This window comes from Lissotriton vulgaris, unplaced genomic scaffold (genome assembly GCF_964263255.1).
Source record: "Lissotriton vulgaris unplaced genomic scaffold, aLisVul1.2 SCAFFOLD_2573, whole genome shotgun sequence".
Classification (NCBI taxonomy): domain Eukaryota; kingdom Metazoa; phylum Chordata; class Amphibia; order Caudata; family Salamandridae; genus Lissotriton; species Lissotriton vulgaris.
Window position 1 is genome coordinate 309,095 of NW_028254733.1, and position 12,859 is coordinate 321,953.

General features: G+C 54.8%; 3 non-coding genes across 3 annotated transcripts; all 3 read left to right on the forward strand.

The window, feature by feature from the left end:
• The first annotated feature begins 3,388 nt into the window (after nt 1-3,388).
• On the forward strand, nt 3,389-3,507 carry LOC147659442 (5S ribosomal RNA). Its single transcript, XR_015307254.1, has one exon. It is a non-coding gene; the product is annotated as a 5S ribosomal RNA (ribosomal RNA).
• A 4,171-nt stretch (nt 3,508-7,678) lies between these two features.
• On the forward strand, nt 7,679-7,797 carry LOC147659443 (5S ribosomal RNA). The gene has a single exon (XR_015307255.1). It is a non-coding gene; the product is annotated as a 5S ribosomal RNA (ribosomal RNA).
• A 4,170-nt stretch (nt 7,798-11,967) lies between these two features.
• Nucleotides 11,968-12,086, forward strand: LOC147659444 (5S ribosomal RNA). The gene has a single exon (XR_015307256.1). It is a non-coding gene; the product is annotated as a 5S ribosomal RNA (ribosomal RNA).
• The last annotated feature ends 773 nt before the right edge of the window (nt 12,087-12,859 follow it).

Sequence of the window (12,859 nt, forward strand, 5' to 3'; positions counted from 1 at the left end):
GTGGTGTTCCTGAGTGAAATGGTGTTTGAGGGTGAGGGTGTGAGGGTGAGAGGGTTGTGAGGGTGAGGGGTGTGAGGCTGTAAGGGCGAGTGAGGGTGTGTGAGGGTGAGTGAGCGTGTGTGAGGGTGAGGGTGTGTGAGGGTGAGGGTGTGTGAGGGTGAGTGATGGTGGGTGAGGGTGAGTGAGGGTGTGTGAGGGTCAGAGGGTGCTGCTTTGGAGGAGGGCGTGAAAACATATGTCAGTGCCCGTGGTCAAAGCAATTAAGATGTAATCCACCATTCTCCCCCTCTCCTGGACCCCATTCATATTCGAATCCCAGTTTTCCCTTTCCCTAAAAAACGCCAACTACTTTATAAGCCGGCCCACATTCCCCTCCCCAACACCCAGCTCTGCAGGTTGAAAGGGAGGGAGGGAGGGATGGATGGATGGATGGACACACACACACACACACACACACGTTACAACTTTACTTTCTTAATAAATCATTGTCACTAGATCGTATTTATTAATCAAGTATATATTCACTCACTGCTCTATCTCACACGCTGAGGAGCAGTCACACTCGGTCCCCGTGTTCTCTCTTCACGCACTCGCCAATCTCTCTCAAACAGACGCATGTATTTCTCTCCCACGCACATGCATTTCACCCTCGCTCTCTCTCACACTCCAAGCTGATTCCCCTTCTACATCTCCATCACACACGCCTGCCCACTACGGTTGCCCTTCTTTTCGCACATTCGCCACTCTCTCCTTCACACTTTGAGGCAAAACTCACTCACACCCAGCCCTCTTGCTCCCGCCTAGAAACACACACACACTCCGTCACACATACATATAGTATTCTACAAGCAGGGCAAGTAACTTTGGTCACGGCGAGCGTTCACTGACGTCACCTTCATCATGGGGCTGTGGCGCGCGGCGGAGACGTCACCGTGAGCGTGCACGTCGGCAGCTCCGCGACTTACTCACGCGCGCGACGAAATCCCATGCGCGAGTGGCCAGTTCTTGTCTCTCCTTCTCCCATTGACGATGCTGGGCGCTTGGCCAGCTCTTGTCTCCACTCGTTGTCAGCTGAGCCGACGACTATAGTTCTCGCAGCGAGAGCGCGCTTTCACGTGCTTTTCGCAGACGAGACCTAAAAAGCGACACTCAACTGCTGCTGCAGGGCTCGGGGAGCTGCCAGGAGGGTTGGGACTGCTACCTTGGTCAGCCAATGAGGGGAGGCAGCAGTCCCTCACTGGTCACAGAGCAGGATGGGGGACAGAGTCAGCGACAGACACTCGGCCGTTGGCACTTCAGGGCTTAAAAACGAAGCGCCCCGCTACGAGGCTATCACGGACGCTCTCCCTTGTCACGAGGGGGAGGGCCTCCAGGACATTTGCTGAGCTGAGGAGGTCAGGCCCACCGGAGCTGTGCCGTCCTCAGCCCAGCAAACTTCAGCTTAGGCAGCCGGGAGCCTGTGCATTTAGCGCATGTTCAGCTCCTGGCTGCCTGGCCTGAACATAAAGAGTGTTTGTCTAGCTGTCCTTTCTTCAGCCTGACGTGCAATCTTTTTCTCCAAAAAGGGCGGGGCAGGGCCTCACTGCCCTTAAGGAGGGGCGGCTGCTGAAGTCAGGCCGCTTACAAGGAGGACCCTTCACCCAGGCAGCACTCAGTCCCTCCTCTGAGTCTCTCTTCTCTATGCACACTGGGGCGGGCCCTGGACATGGATGTGATGTGCATATCAGGCCTCTGTCCCGGATAAATAGGAAAAGGAAACTTGCAGCCAGAGCTGCACAGAAAAAAAAGTGTCACTCCAATGTTTCTGCGGGCGAGCCAGAGTTGAAGAGCGGTAGCCCGGCAGGCGCTGCCACATAGAGCAGTGGCCTGATAGAGTGCCTTAGAGGCCAGTGCAAAGCAAGGCTAGGCACTTGGGGGCAGTTTTACAAGCCCCTTGCGCCTCTTTTACACCGCCGTTGCGACGCAGTGGCGGCGCAAAGCCAGCGCCACTCTGCGGGGTATTTACAACGTGACGCATCTGGGAGATGCATCACGTTGTAAAGCCCTGCACCACATGTAGGCGTTACGGCGCAAGAACGCCTCCCAAAAGTGGCTGAGTGAAATCGACAAGATTTCAGTCAGCTACTTTTAAGGCCATGCTGCGTCAAAACCCTACGCCTGCTTGAAGCAGGCGTAAGGTTTGACGCAGCATTTCAAGGATAGGGCACCCCCGAGCCTTGCTGGAGCTGCGTCGCGCCTGCGACGCAACTCCAGCAATGCGCCGCCTTTACGGCAGCAGATGCGTCACGCATCTGTCCATTTTTGCCCCATGGTGCGGCGCATCCATGGTGGCGCAGCCGTGACGCACAATAACTGGCGCATCCCTGCTGCCGATATGCAGGGATGCGCCAGTTATTGTAAATGTGCCCCAACGTGAAAAGCCCAGGCTGCGGCTTTGCTAGCTCTCCGGCTGGCACCTGAAGGGAGGTCGGAGCCAGTGTGTGATTGGAAAAGAAGCGAGTGCAAGGCTGGAGGAAGATTTGGCTATCTGTAGCAAGCTTGCCAAGGGTTGTTGGAGTGAAGCGTGCAAGTGAGGTGCAGTGCAGCAGGTTCCAGAGTGGAGGGGGTTGCCAGCACAAGAGACCTGAAGCGGCAGCCTCTCATGCCTACGGCCATACCTGTAGGTATGTTGCCACTCGCTGACACCAAGCTCGGCCCTTGCACAATCACACCTAATCTAACTCGCTAAGAGCACTTTTAAAAAAAAAAAGAAAAAACATATTCTGCTCTCCTCCTCTCCTCTCCGCTTTTTTTTCCTTCTTTTTTTTTTCATGTATTTTATACAAAATCCGGCATGGAGTTTACAATATGCCTGGCCCTTAACTGTAAACTCGAAAACTGAAAGAAAAGGAAGAAAAGCTTTGCCCTAGGACAGAGGGCTCCCAGTGGGGAGCTGCTGCAAGCTGCTGCTGCTGATGATGGGCAGCGCCGGCCCCGGTTCCGGGCCCCCCTCTCTCGGCTGGGAGCGAGCAGGGGGCTGCTGAGGCAGAGAGCCAGGCGGGTGACCTGAAGGGCCCTGGACTACTCGGGCCCTCACCTCACTCGCTCAGTGCAAAGCAAGAAGTGCCTGGAGGCCAGTGCGAAGCAAGGCTAGGCGCTTGTTAAATGAAAAGGCCAGGCTGCTGGTGTGCTGGTGCTGCTGCTGCTGCTAGTGCCGGCCCCTTTCTTTAGAAGGGCGGTCCCAGCTTCAGCAAGCGCGAGAGATGGCCGTGCTTGGCCGTGTGCAGGAACTTTGAAAGGGAGGGCAGGTGTTTAAAGGGACTGGAAGTGTTTAAATGCACTGGAAGGGAGCCTGGTGACGTGACAGGGGCTGGCTCAGCACAAGAGGCCTGCACCGGCAGGCTCTCGTGCCTACGGCCATACCACCCTGAATGCGCCCGATCTCGTCCGATCTCGGAAGCTAAGCAGGGTCGGGCCTGGTTAGTACTTGGATGGGAGACCGCCTGGGAATACCAGGTGCTGTAGGCATTTTGCTTCTCGCTAGAGGCACTTCTGGTTTTTTCTTCTTCTGTTTTTTGGGGGTGGGGGCATTTCTTCTATTCTTTTATTGTATCTTTCTTCAAAAAGAAAACGCCATCAAGTCCACAACACGCAGGGTCCATAACTTTCCATTCGGAAATTGAAAATTCGGCTGAACTTTACACTGGGTCAAAAAAGATGAAACCCTTTGCCCCAAGATAGGACAGGGGACAGGGGACAGGGGACCCACCCCCCAGCGCAGGGTTTTCTTCTGCTGCTGCTGGGCTGCTCCGGGTGCAGGATCGGTTCCTGGTCGCCCTCTTTTGGCCTTCCCCAGTAGCCCGGGAGCAGGGGGAGGGCTGAGGCAGAGAGGCAGGCAGCGAGTGCCGTTCAGTACAACCGAGAAGGGGCGCACACGCATACACACTCACTTACACTCATGCATTCACATGCAGACACTCGTACCCCCCCCCCCCCCCCCTTTCGGGAGACTCACTCACAAATACACATACACTCATACATACTAACACGCACGAACCAAACAGTCAATAAACAAGCATTTACAACGCAATAGGGGGCGCAGCATTAAAGTTTGAGTTACTGGCATTGTAAATGACAATGCTTTGCATTAACCTTTTTTTATTTTTATTTGCAATTGGTATATAAACATTGTTTGTGAATGGTTAGCTGATGTGGTGGTGTCCCCGAGTGATGTGGTGGTGTCCCTGAGTGACGTGGTGGTACCCTTGAGTGGTGTCTCTGAGTGATGTGGTGGTGTCCCTGAGTGATGCGGTGGTGTTCCTGAGTGAAATGGTGTTTGAGGGTGAGGGTGTGAGGGTGAGAGGGTTGTGAGGGTGAGGGGTGTGAGGCTGTAAGGGCGAGTGAGGGTGTGTGAGGGTGAGTGAGCGTGTGTGAGGGTGAGGGTGTGTGAGGGTGAGGGTGTGTGAGGGTGAGTGATGGTGGGTGAGGGTGAGTGAGGGTGTGTGAGGGTCAGAGGGTGCTGCTTTGGAGGAGGGCGTGAAAACATATGTCAGTGCCCGTGGTCAAAGCAATTAAGATGTAATCCACCATTCTCCCCCTCTCCTGGACCCCATTCATATTCGAATCCCAGTTTTCCCTTTCCCTAAAAAACGCCAACTACTTTATAAGCCGGCCCACATTCCCCTCCCCAACACCCAGCTCTGCAGGTTGAAAGGGAGGGAGGGAGGGATGGATGGATGGATGGACACACACACACACACACACACACGTTACAACTTTACTTTCTTAATAAATCATTGTCACTAGATCGTATTTATTAATCAAGTATATATTCACTCACTGCTCTATCTCACACGCTGAGGAGCAGTCACACTCGGTCCCCGTGTTCTCTCTTCACGCACTCGCCAATCTCTCTCAAACAGACGCATGTATTTCTCTCCCACGCACATGCATTTCACCCTCGCTCTCTCTCACACTCCAAGCTGATTCCCCTTCTACATCTCCATCACACACGCCTGCCCACTACGGTTGCCCTTCTTTTCGCACATTCGCCACTCTCTCCTTCACACTTTGAGGCAAAACTCACTCACACCCAGCCCTCTTGCTCCCGCCTAGAAACACACACACACTCCGTCACACATACATATAGTATTCTACAAGCAGGGCAAGTAACTTTGGTCACGGCGAGCGTTCACTGACGTCACCTTCATCATGGGGCTGTGGCGCGCGGCGGAGACGTCACCGTGAGCGTGCACGTCGGCAGCTCCGCGACTTACTCACGCGCGCGACGAAATCCCATGCGCGAGTGGCCAGTTCTTGTCTCTCCTTCTCCCATTGACGATGCTGGGCGCTTGGCCAGCTCTTGTCTCCACTCGTTGTCAGCTGAGCCGACGACTATAGTTCTCGCAGCGAGAGCGCGCTTTCACGTGCTTTTCGCAGACGAGACCTAAAAAGCGACACTCAACTGCTGCTGCAGGGCTCGGGGAGCTGCCAGGAGGGTTGGGACTGCTACCTTGGTCAGCCAATGAGGGGAGGCAGCAGTCCCTCACTGGTCACAGAGCAGGATGGGGGACAGAGTCAGCGACAGACACTCGGCCGTTGGCACTTCAGGGCTTAAAAACGAAGCGCCCCGCTACGAGGCTATCACGGACGCTCTCCCTTGTCACGAGGGGGAGGGCCTCCAGGACATTTGCTGAGCTGAGGAGGTCAGGCCCACCGGAGCTGTGCCGTCCTCAGCCCAGCAAACTTCAGCTTAGGCAGCCGGGAGCCTGTGCATTTAGCGCATGTTCAGCTCCTGGCTGCCTGGCCTGAACATAAAGAGTGTTTGTCTAGCTGTCCTTTCTTCAGCCTGACGTGCAATCTTTTTCTCCAAAAAGGGCGGGGCAGGGCCTCACTGCCCTTAAGGAGGGGCGGCTGCTGAAGTCAGGCCGCTTACAAGGAGGACCCTTCACCCAGGCAGCACTCAGTCCCTCCTCTGAGTCTCTCTTCTCTATGCACACTGGGGCGGGCCCTGGACATGGATGTGATGTGCATATCAGGCCTCTGTCCCGGATAAATAGGAAAAGGAAACTTGCAGCCAGAGCTGCACAGAAAAAAAAGTGTCACTCCAATGTTTCTGCGGGCGAGCCAGAGTTGAAGAGCGGTAGCCCGGCAGGCGCTGCCACATAGAGCAGTGGCCTGATAGAGTGCCTTAGAGGCCAGTGCAAAGCAAGGCTAGGCACTTGGGGGCAGTTTTACAAGCCCCTTGCGCCTCTTTTACACCGCCGTTGCGACGCAGTGGCGGCGCAAAGCCAGCGCCACTCTGCGGGGTATTTACAACGTGACGCATCTGGGAGATGCATCACGTTGTAAAGCCCTGCACCACATGTAGGCGTTACGGCGCAAGAACGCCTCCCAAAAGTGGCTGAGTGAAATCGACAAGATTTCAGTCAGCTACTTTTAAGGCCATGCTGCGTCAAAACCCTGCGCCTGCTTGAAGCAGGCGTAAGGTTTGACGCAGCATTTCAAGGATAGGGCACCCCCGAGCCTTGCTGGAGCTGCGTCGCGCCTGCGACGCAACTCCAGCAATGCGCCGCCTTTACGGCAGCAGATGCGTCACGCATCTGTCCATTTTTGCCCCATGGTGCGGCGCATCCATGGTGGCGCAGCCGTGACGCACAATAACTGGCGCATCCCTGCTGCCGATATGCAGGGATGCGCCAGTTATTGTAAATGTGCCCCAACGTGAAAAGCCCAGGCTGCGGCTTTGCTAGCTCTCCGGCTGGCACCTGAAGGGAGGTCGGAGCCAGTGTGTGATTGGAAAAGAAGCGAGTGCAAGGCTGGAGGAAGATTTGGCTATCTGTAGCAAGCTTGCCAAGGGTTGTTGGAGTGAAGCGTGCAAGTGAGGTGCAGTGCAGCAGGTTCCAGAGTGGAGGGGGTTGCCAGCACAAGAGACCTGAAGCGGCAGCCTCTCATGCCTACGGCCATACCTGTAGGTATGTTGCCACTCGCTGACACCAAGCTCGGCCCTTGCACAATCACACCTAATCTAACTCGCTAAGAGCACTTTTAAAAAAAAAAAGAAAAAACATATTCTGCTCTCCTCCTCTCCTCTCCGCTTTTTTTTCCTTCTTTTTTTTTTCATGTATTTTATACAAAATCCGGCATGGAGTTTACAATATGCCTGGCCCTTAACTGTAAACTCGAAAACTGAAAGAAAAGGAAGAAAAGCTTTGCCCTAGGACAGAGGGCTCCCAGTGGGGAGCTGCTGCAAGCTGCTGCTGCTGATGATGGGCAGCGCCGGCCCCGGTTCCGGGCCCCCCTCTCTCGGCTGGGAGCGAGCAGGGGGCTGCTGAGGCAGAGAGCCAGGCGGGTGACCTGAAGGGCCCTGGACTACTCGGGCCCTCACCTCACTCGCTCAGTGCAAAGCAAGAAGTGCCTGGAGGCCAGTGCGAAGCAAGGCTAGGCGCTTGTTAAATGAAAAGGCCAGGCTGCTGGTGTGCTGGTGCTGCTGCTGCTGCTAGTGCCGGCCCCTTTCTTTAGAAGGGCGGTCCCAGCTTCAGCAAGCGCGAGAGATGGCCGTGCTTGGCCGTGTGCAGGAACTTTGAAAGGGAGGGCAGGTGTTTAAAGGGACTGGAAGTGTTTAAATGCACTGGAAGGGAGCCTGGTGACGTGACAGGGGCTGGCTCAGCACAAGAGGCCTGCACCGGCAGGCTCTCGTGCCTACGGCCATACCACCCTGAATGCGCCCGATCTCGTCCGATCTCGGAAGCTAAGCAGGGTCGGGCCTGGTTAGTACTTGGATGGGAGACCGCCTGGGAATACCAGGTGCTGTAGGCATTTTGCTTCTCGCTAGAGGCACTTCTGGTTTTTTCTTCTTCTGTTTTTTGGGGGTGGGGGCATTTCTTCTATTCTTTTATTGTATCTTTCTTCAAAAAGAAAACGCCATCAAGTCCACAACACGCAGGGTCCATAACTTTCCATTCGGAAATTGAAAATTCGGCTGAACTTTACACTGGGTCAAAAAAGATGAAACCCTTTGCCCCAAGATAGGACAGGGGACAGGGGACAGGGGACCCACCCCCCAGCGCAGGGTTTTCTTCTGCTGCTGCTGGGCTGCTCCGGGTGCAGGATCGGTTCCTGGTCGCCCTCTTTTGGCCTTCCCCAGTAGCCCGGGAGCAGGGGGAGGGCTGAGGCAGAGAGGCAGGCAGCGAGTGCCGTTCAGTACAACCGAGAAGGGGCGCACACGCATACACACTCACTTACACTCATGCATTCACATGCAGACACTCGTACCCCCCCCCCCCCCCCTTTCGGGAGACTCACTCACAAATACACATACACTCATACATACTAACACGCACGAACCAAACAGTCAATAAACAAGCATTTACAACGCAATAGGGGGCGCAGCATTAAAGTTTGAGTTACTGGCATTGTAAATGACAATGCTTTGCATTAACCTTTTTTTATTTTTATTTGCAATTGGTATATAAACATTGTTTGTGAATGGTTAGCTGATGTGGTGGTGTCCCCGAGTGATGTGGTGGTGTCCCTGAGTGACGTGGTGGTACCCTTGAGTGGTGTCTCTGAGTGATGTGGTGGTGTCCCTGAGTGATGCGGTGGTGTTCCTGAGTGAAATGGTGTTTGAGGGTGAGGGTGTGAGGGTGAGAGGGTTGTGAGGGTGAGGGGTGTGAGGCTGTAAGGGCGAGTGAGGGTGTGTGAGGGTGAGTGAGCGTGTGTGAGGGTGAGGGTGTGTGAGGGTGAGGGTGTGTGAGGGTGAGTGATGGTGGGTGAGGGTGAGTGAGGGTGTGTGAGGGTCAGAGGGTGCTGCTTTGGAGGAGGGCGTGAAAACATATGTCAGTGCCCGTGGTCAAAGCAATTAAGATGTAATCCACCATTCTCCCCCTCTCCTGGACCCCATTCATATTCGAATCCCAGTTTTCCCTTTCCCTAAAAAACGCCAACTACTTTATAAGCCGGCCCACATTCCCCTCCCCAACACCCAGCTCTGCAGGTTGAAAGGGAGGGAGGGAGGGATGGATGGATGGATGGACACACACACACACACACACACACGTTACAACTTTACTTTCTTAATAAATCATTGTCACTAGATCGTATTTATTAATCAAGTATATATTCACTCACTGCTCTATCTCACACGCTGAGGAGCAGTCACACTCGGTCCCCGTGTTCTCTCTTCACGCACTCGCCAATCTCTCTCAAACAGACGCATGTATTTCTCTCCCACGCACATGCATTTCACCCTCGCTCTCTCTCACACTCCAAGCTGATTCCCCTTCTACATCTCCATCACACACGCCTGCCCACTACGGTTGCCCTTCTTTTCGCACATTCGCCACTCTCTCCTTCACACTTTGAGGCAAAACTCACTCACACCCAGCCCTCTTGCTCCCGCCTAGAAACACACACACACTCCGTCACACATACATATAGTATTCTACAAGCAGGGCAAGTAACTTTGGTCACGGCGAGCGTTCACTGACGTCACCTTCATCATGGGGCTGTGGCGCGCGGCGGAGACGTCACCGTGAGCGTGCACGTCGGCAGCTCCGCGACTTACTCACGCGCGCGACGAAATCCCATGCGCGAGTGGCCAGTTCTTGTCTCTCCTTCTCCCATTGACGATGCTGGGCGCTTGGCCAGCTCTTGTCTCCACTCGTTGTCAGCTGAGCCGACGACTATAGTTCTCGCAGCGAGAGCGCGCTTTCACGTGCTTTTCGCAGACGAGACCTAAAAAGCGACACTCAACTGCTGCTGCAGGGCTCGGGGAGCTGCCAGGAGGGTTGGGACTGCTACCTTGGTCAGCCAATGAGGGGAGGCAGCAGTCCCTCACTGGTCACAGAGCAGGATGGGGGACAGAGTCAGCGACAGACACTCGGCCGTTGGCACTTCAGGGCTTAAAAACGAAGCGCCCCGCTACGAGGCTATCACGGACGCTCTCCCTTGTCACGAGGGGGAGGGCCTCCAGGACATTTGCTGAGCTGAGGAGGTCAGGCCCACCGGAGCTGTGCCGTCCTCAGCCCAGCAAACTTCAGCTTAGGCAGCCGGGAGCCTGTGCATTTAGCGCATGTTCAGCTCCTGGCTGCCTGGCCTGAACATAAAGAGTGTTTGTCTAGCTGTCCTTTCTTCAGCCTGACGTGCAATCTTTTTCTCCAAAAAGGGCGGGGCAGGGCCTCACTGCCCTTAAGGAGGGGCGGCTGCTGAAGTCAGGCCGCTTACAAGGAGGACCCTTCACCCAGGCAGCACTCAGTCCCTCCTCTGAGTCTCTCTTCTCTATGCACACTGGGGCGGGCCCTGGACATGGATGTGATGTGCATATCAGGCCTCTGTCCCGGATAAATAGGAAAAGGAAACTTGCAGCCAGAGCTGCACAGAAAAAAAAGTGTCACTCCAATGTTTCTGCGGGCGAGCCAGAGTTGAAGAGCGGTAGCCCGGCAGGCGCTGCCACATAGAGCAGTGGCCTGATAGAGTGCCTTAGAGGCCAGTGCAAAGCAAGGCTAGGCACTTGGGGGCAGTTTTACAAGCCCCTTGCGCCTCTTTTACACCGCCGTTGCGACGCAGTGGCGGCGCAAAGCCAGCGCCACTCTGCGGGGTATTTACAACGTGACGCATCTGGGAGATGCATCACGTTGTAAAGCCCTGCACCACATGTAGGCGTTACGGCGCAAGAACGCCTCCCAAAAGTGGCTGAGTGAAATCGACAAGATTTCAGTCAGCTACTTTTAAGGCCATGCTGCGTCAAAACCCTGCGCCTGCTTGAAGCAGGCGTAAGGTTTGACGCAGCATTTCAAGGATAGGGCACCCCCGAGCCTTGCTGGAGCTGCGTCGCGCCTGCGACGCAACTCCAGCAATGCGCCGCCTTTACGGCAGCAGATGCGTCACGCATCTGTCCATTTTTGCCCCATGGTGCGGCGCATCCATGGTGGCGCAGCCGTGACGCACAATAACTGGCGCATCCCTGCTGCCGATATGCAGGGATGCGCCAGTTATTGTAAATGTGCCCCAACGTGAAAAGCCCAGGCTGCGGCTTTGCTAGCTCTCCGGCTGGCACCTGAAGGGAGGTCGGAGCCAGTGTGTGATTGGAAAAGAAGCGAGTGCAAGGCTGGAGGAAGATTTGGCTATCTGTAGCAAGCTTGCCAAGGGTTGTTGGAGTGAAGCGTGCAAGTGAGGTGCAGTGCAGCAGGTTCCAGAGTGGAGGGGGTTGCCAGCACAAGAGACCTGAAGCGGCAGCCTCTCATGCCTACGGCCATACCTGTAGGTATGTTGCCACTCGCTGACACCAAGCTCGGCCCTTGCACAATCACACCTAATCTAACTCGCTAAGAGCACTTTTAAAAAAAAAAAGAAAAAACATATTCTGCTCTCCTCCTCTCCTCTCCGCTTTTTTTTCCTTCTTTTTTTTTTCATGTATTTTATACAAAATCCGGCATGGAGTTTACAATATGCCTGGCCCTTAACTGTAAACTCGAAAACTGAAAGAAAAGGAAGAAAAGCTTTGCCCTAGGACAGAGGGCTCCCAGTGGGGAGCTGCTGCAAGCTGCTGCTGCTGATGATGGGCAGCGCCGGCCCCGGTTCCGGGCCCCCCTCTCTCGGCTGGGAGCGAGCAGGGGGCTGCTGAGGCAGAGAGCCAGGCGGGTGACCTGAAGGGCCCTGGACTACTCGGGCCCTCACCTCACTCGCTCAGTGCAAAGCAAGAAGTGCCTGGAGGCCAGTGCGAAGCAAGGCTAGGCGCTTGTTAAATGAAAAGGCCAGGCTGCTGGTGTGCTGGTGCTGCTGCTGCTGCTAGTGCCGGCCCCTTTCTTTAGAAGGGCGGTCCCAGCTTCAGCAAGCGCGAGAGATGGCCGTGCTTGGCCGTGTGCAGGAACTTTGAAAGGGAGGGCAGGTGTTTAAAGGGACTGGAAGTGTTTAAATGCACTGGAAGGGAGCCTGGTGACGTGACAGGGGCTGGCTCAGCACAAGAGGCCTGCACCGGCAGGCTCTCGTGCCTACGGCCATACCACCCTGAATGCGCCCGATCTCGTCCGATCTCGGAAGCTAAGCAGGGTCGGGCCTGGTTAGTACTTGGATGGGAGACCGCCTGGGAATACCAGGTGCTGTAGGCATTTTGCTTCTCGCTAGAGGCACTTCTGGTTTTTTCTTCTTCTGTTTTTTGGGGGTGGGGGCATTTCTTCTATTCTTTTATTGTATCTTTCTTCAAAAAGAAAACGCCATCAAGTCCACAACACGCAGGGTCCATAACTTTCCATTCGGAAATTGAAAATTCGGCTGAACTTTACACTGGGTCAAAAAAGATGAAACCCTTTGCCCCAAGATAGGACAGGGGACAGGGGACAGGGGACCCACCCCCCAGCGCAGGGTTTTCTTCTGCTGCTGCTGGGCTGCTCCGGGTGCAGGATCGGTTCCTGGTCGCCCTCTTTTGGCCTTCCCCAGTAGCCCGGGAGCAGGGGGAGGGCTGAGGCAGAGAGGCAGGCAGCGAGTGCCGTTCAGTACAACCGAGAAGGGGCGCACACGCATACACACTCACACTCATGCATTCACATGCAGACACTCGTACCCCCCCCCCCCCTTTCGGGAGACTCACTCACAAATACACATACACTCATACATACTAACACGCACGAACCAAACAGTCAATAAACAAGCATTTACAACGCAATAGGGGGCGCAGCATTAAAGTTTGAGTTACTGGCATTGTAAATGACAATGCTTTGCATTAACCTTTTTTTATTTTTATTTGCAATTGGTATATAAACATTGTTTGTGAATGGTTAGCTGATGTGGTGGTGTCCCCGAGTGATGTGGTGGTGTCCCTGAGTGACGTGGTGGTACCCTTGAGTGGTGTCTCTGAGTGATGTGGTGGTGTCCCTGAGTGATG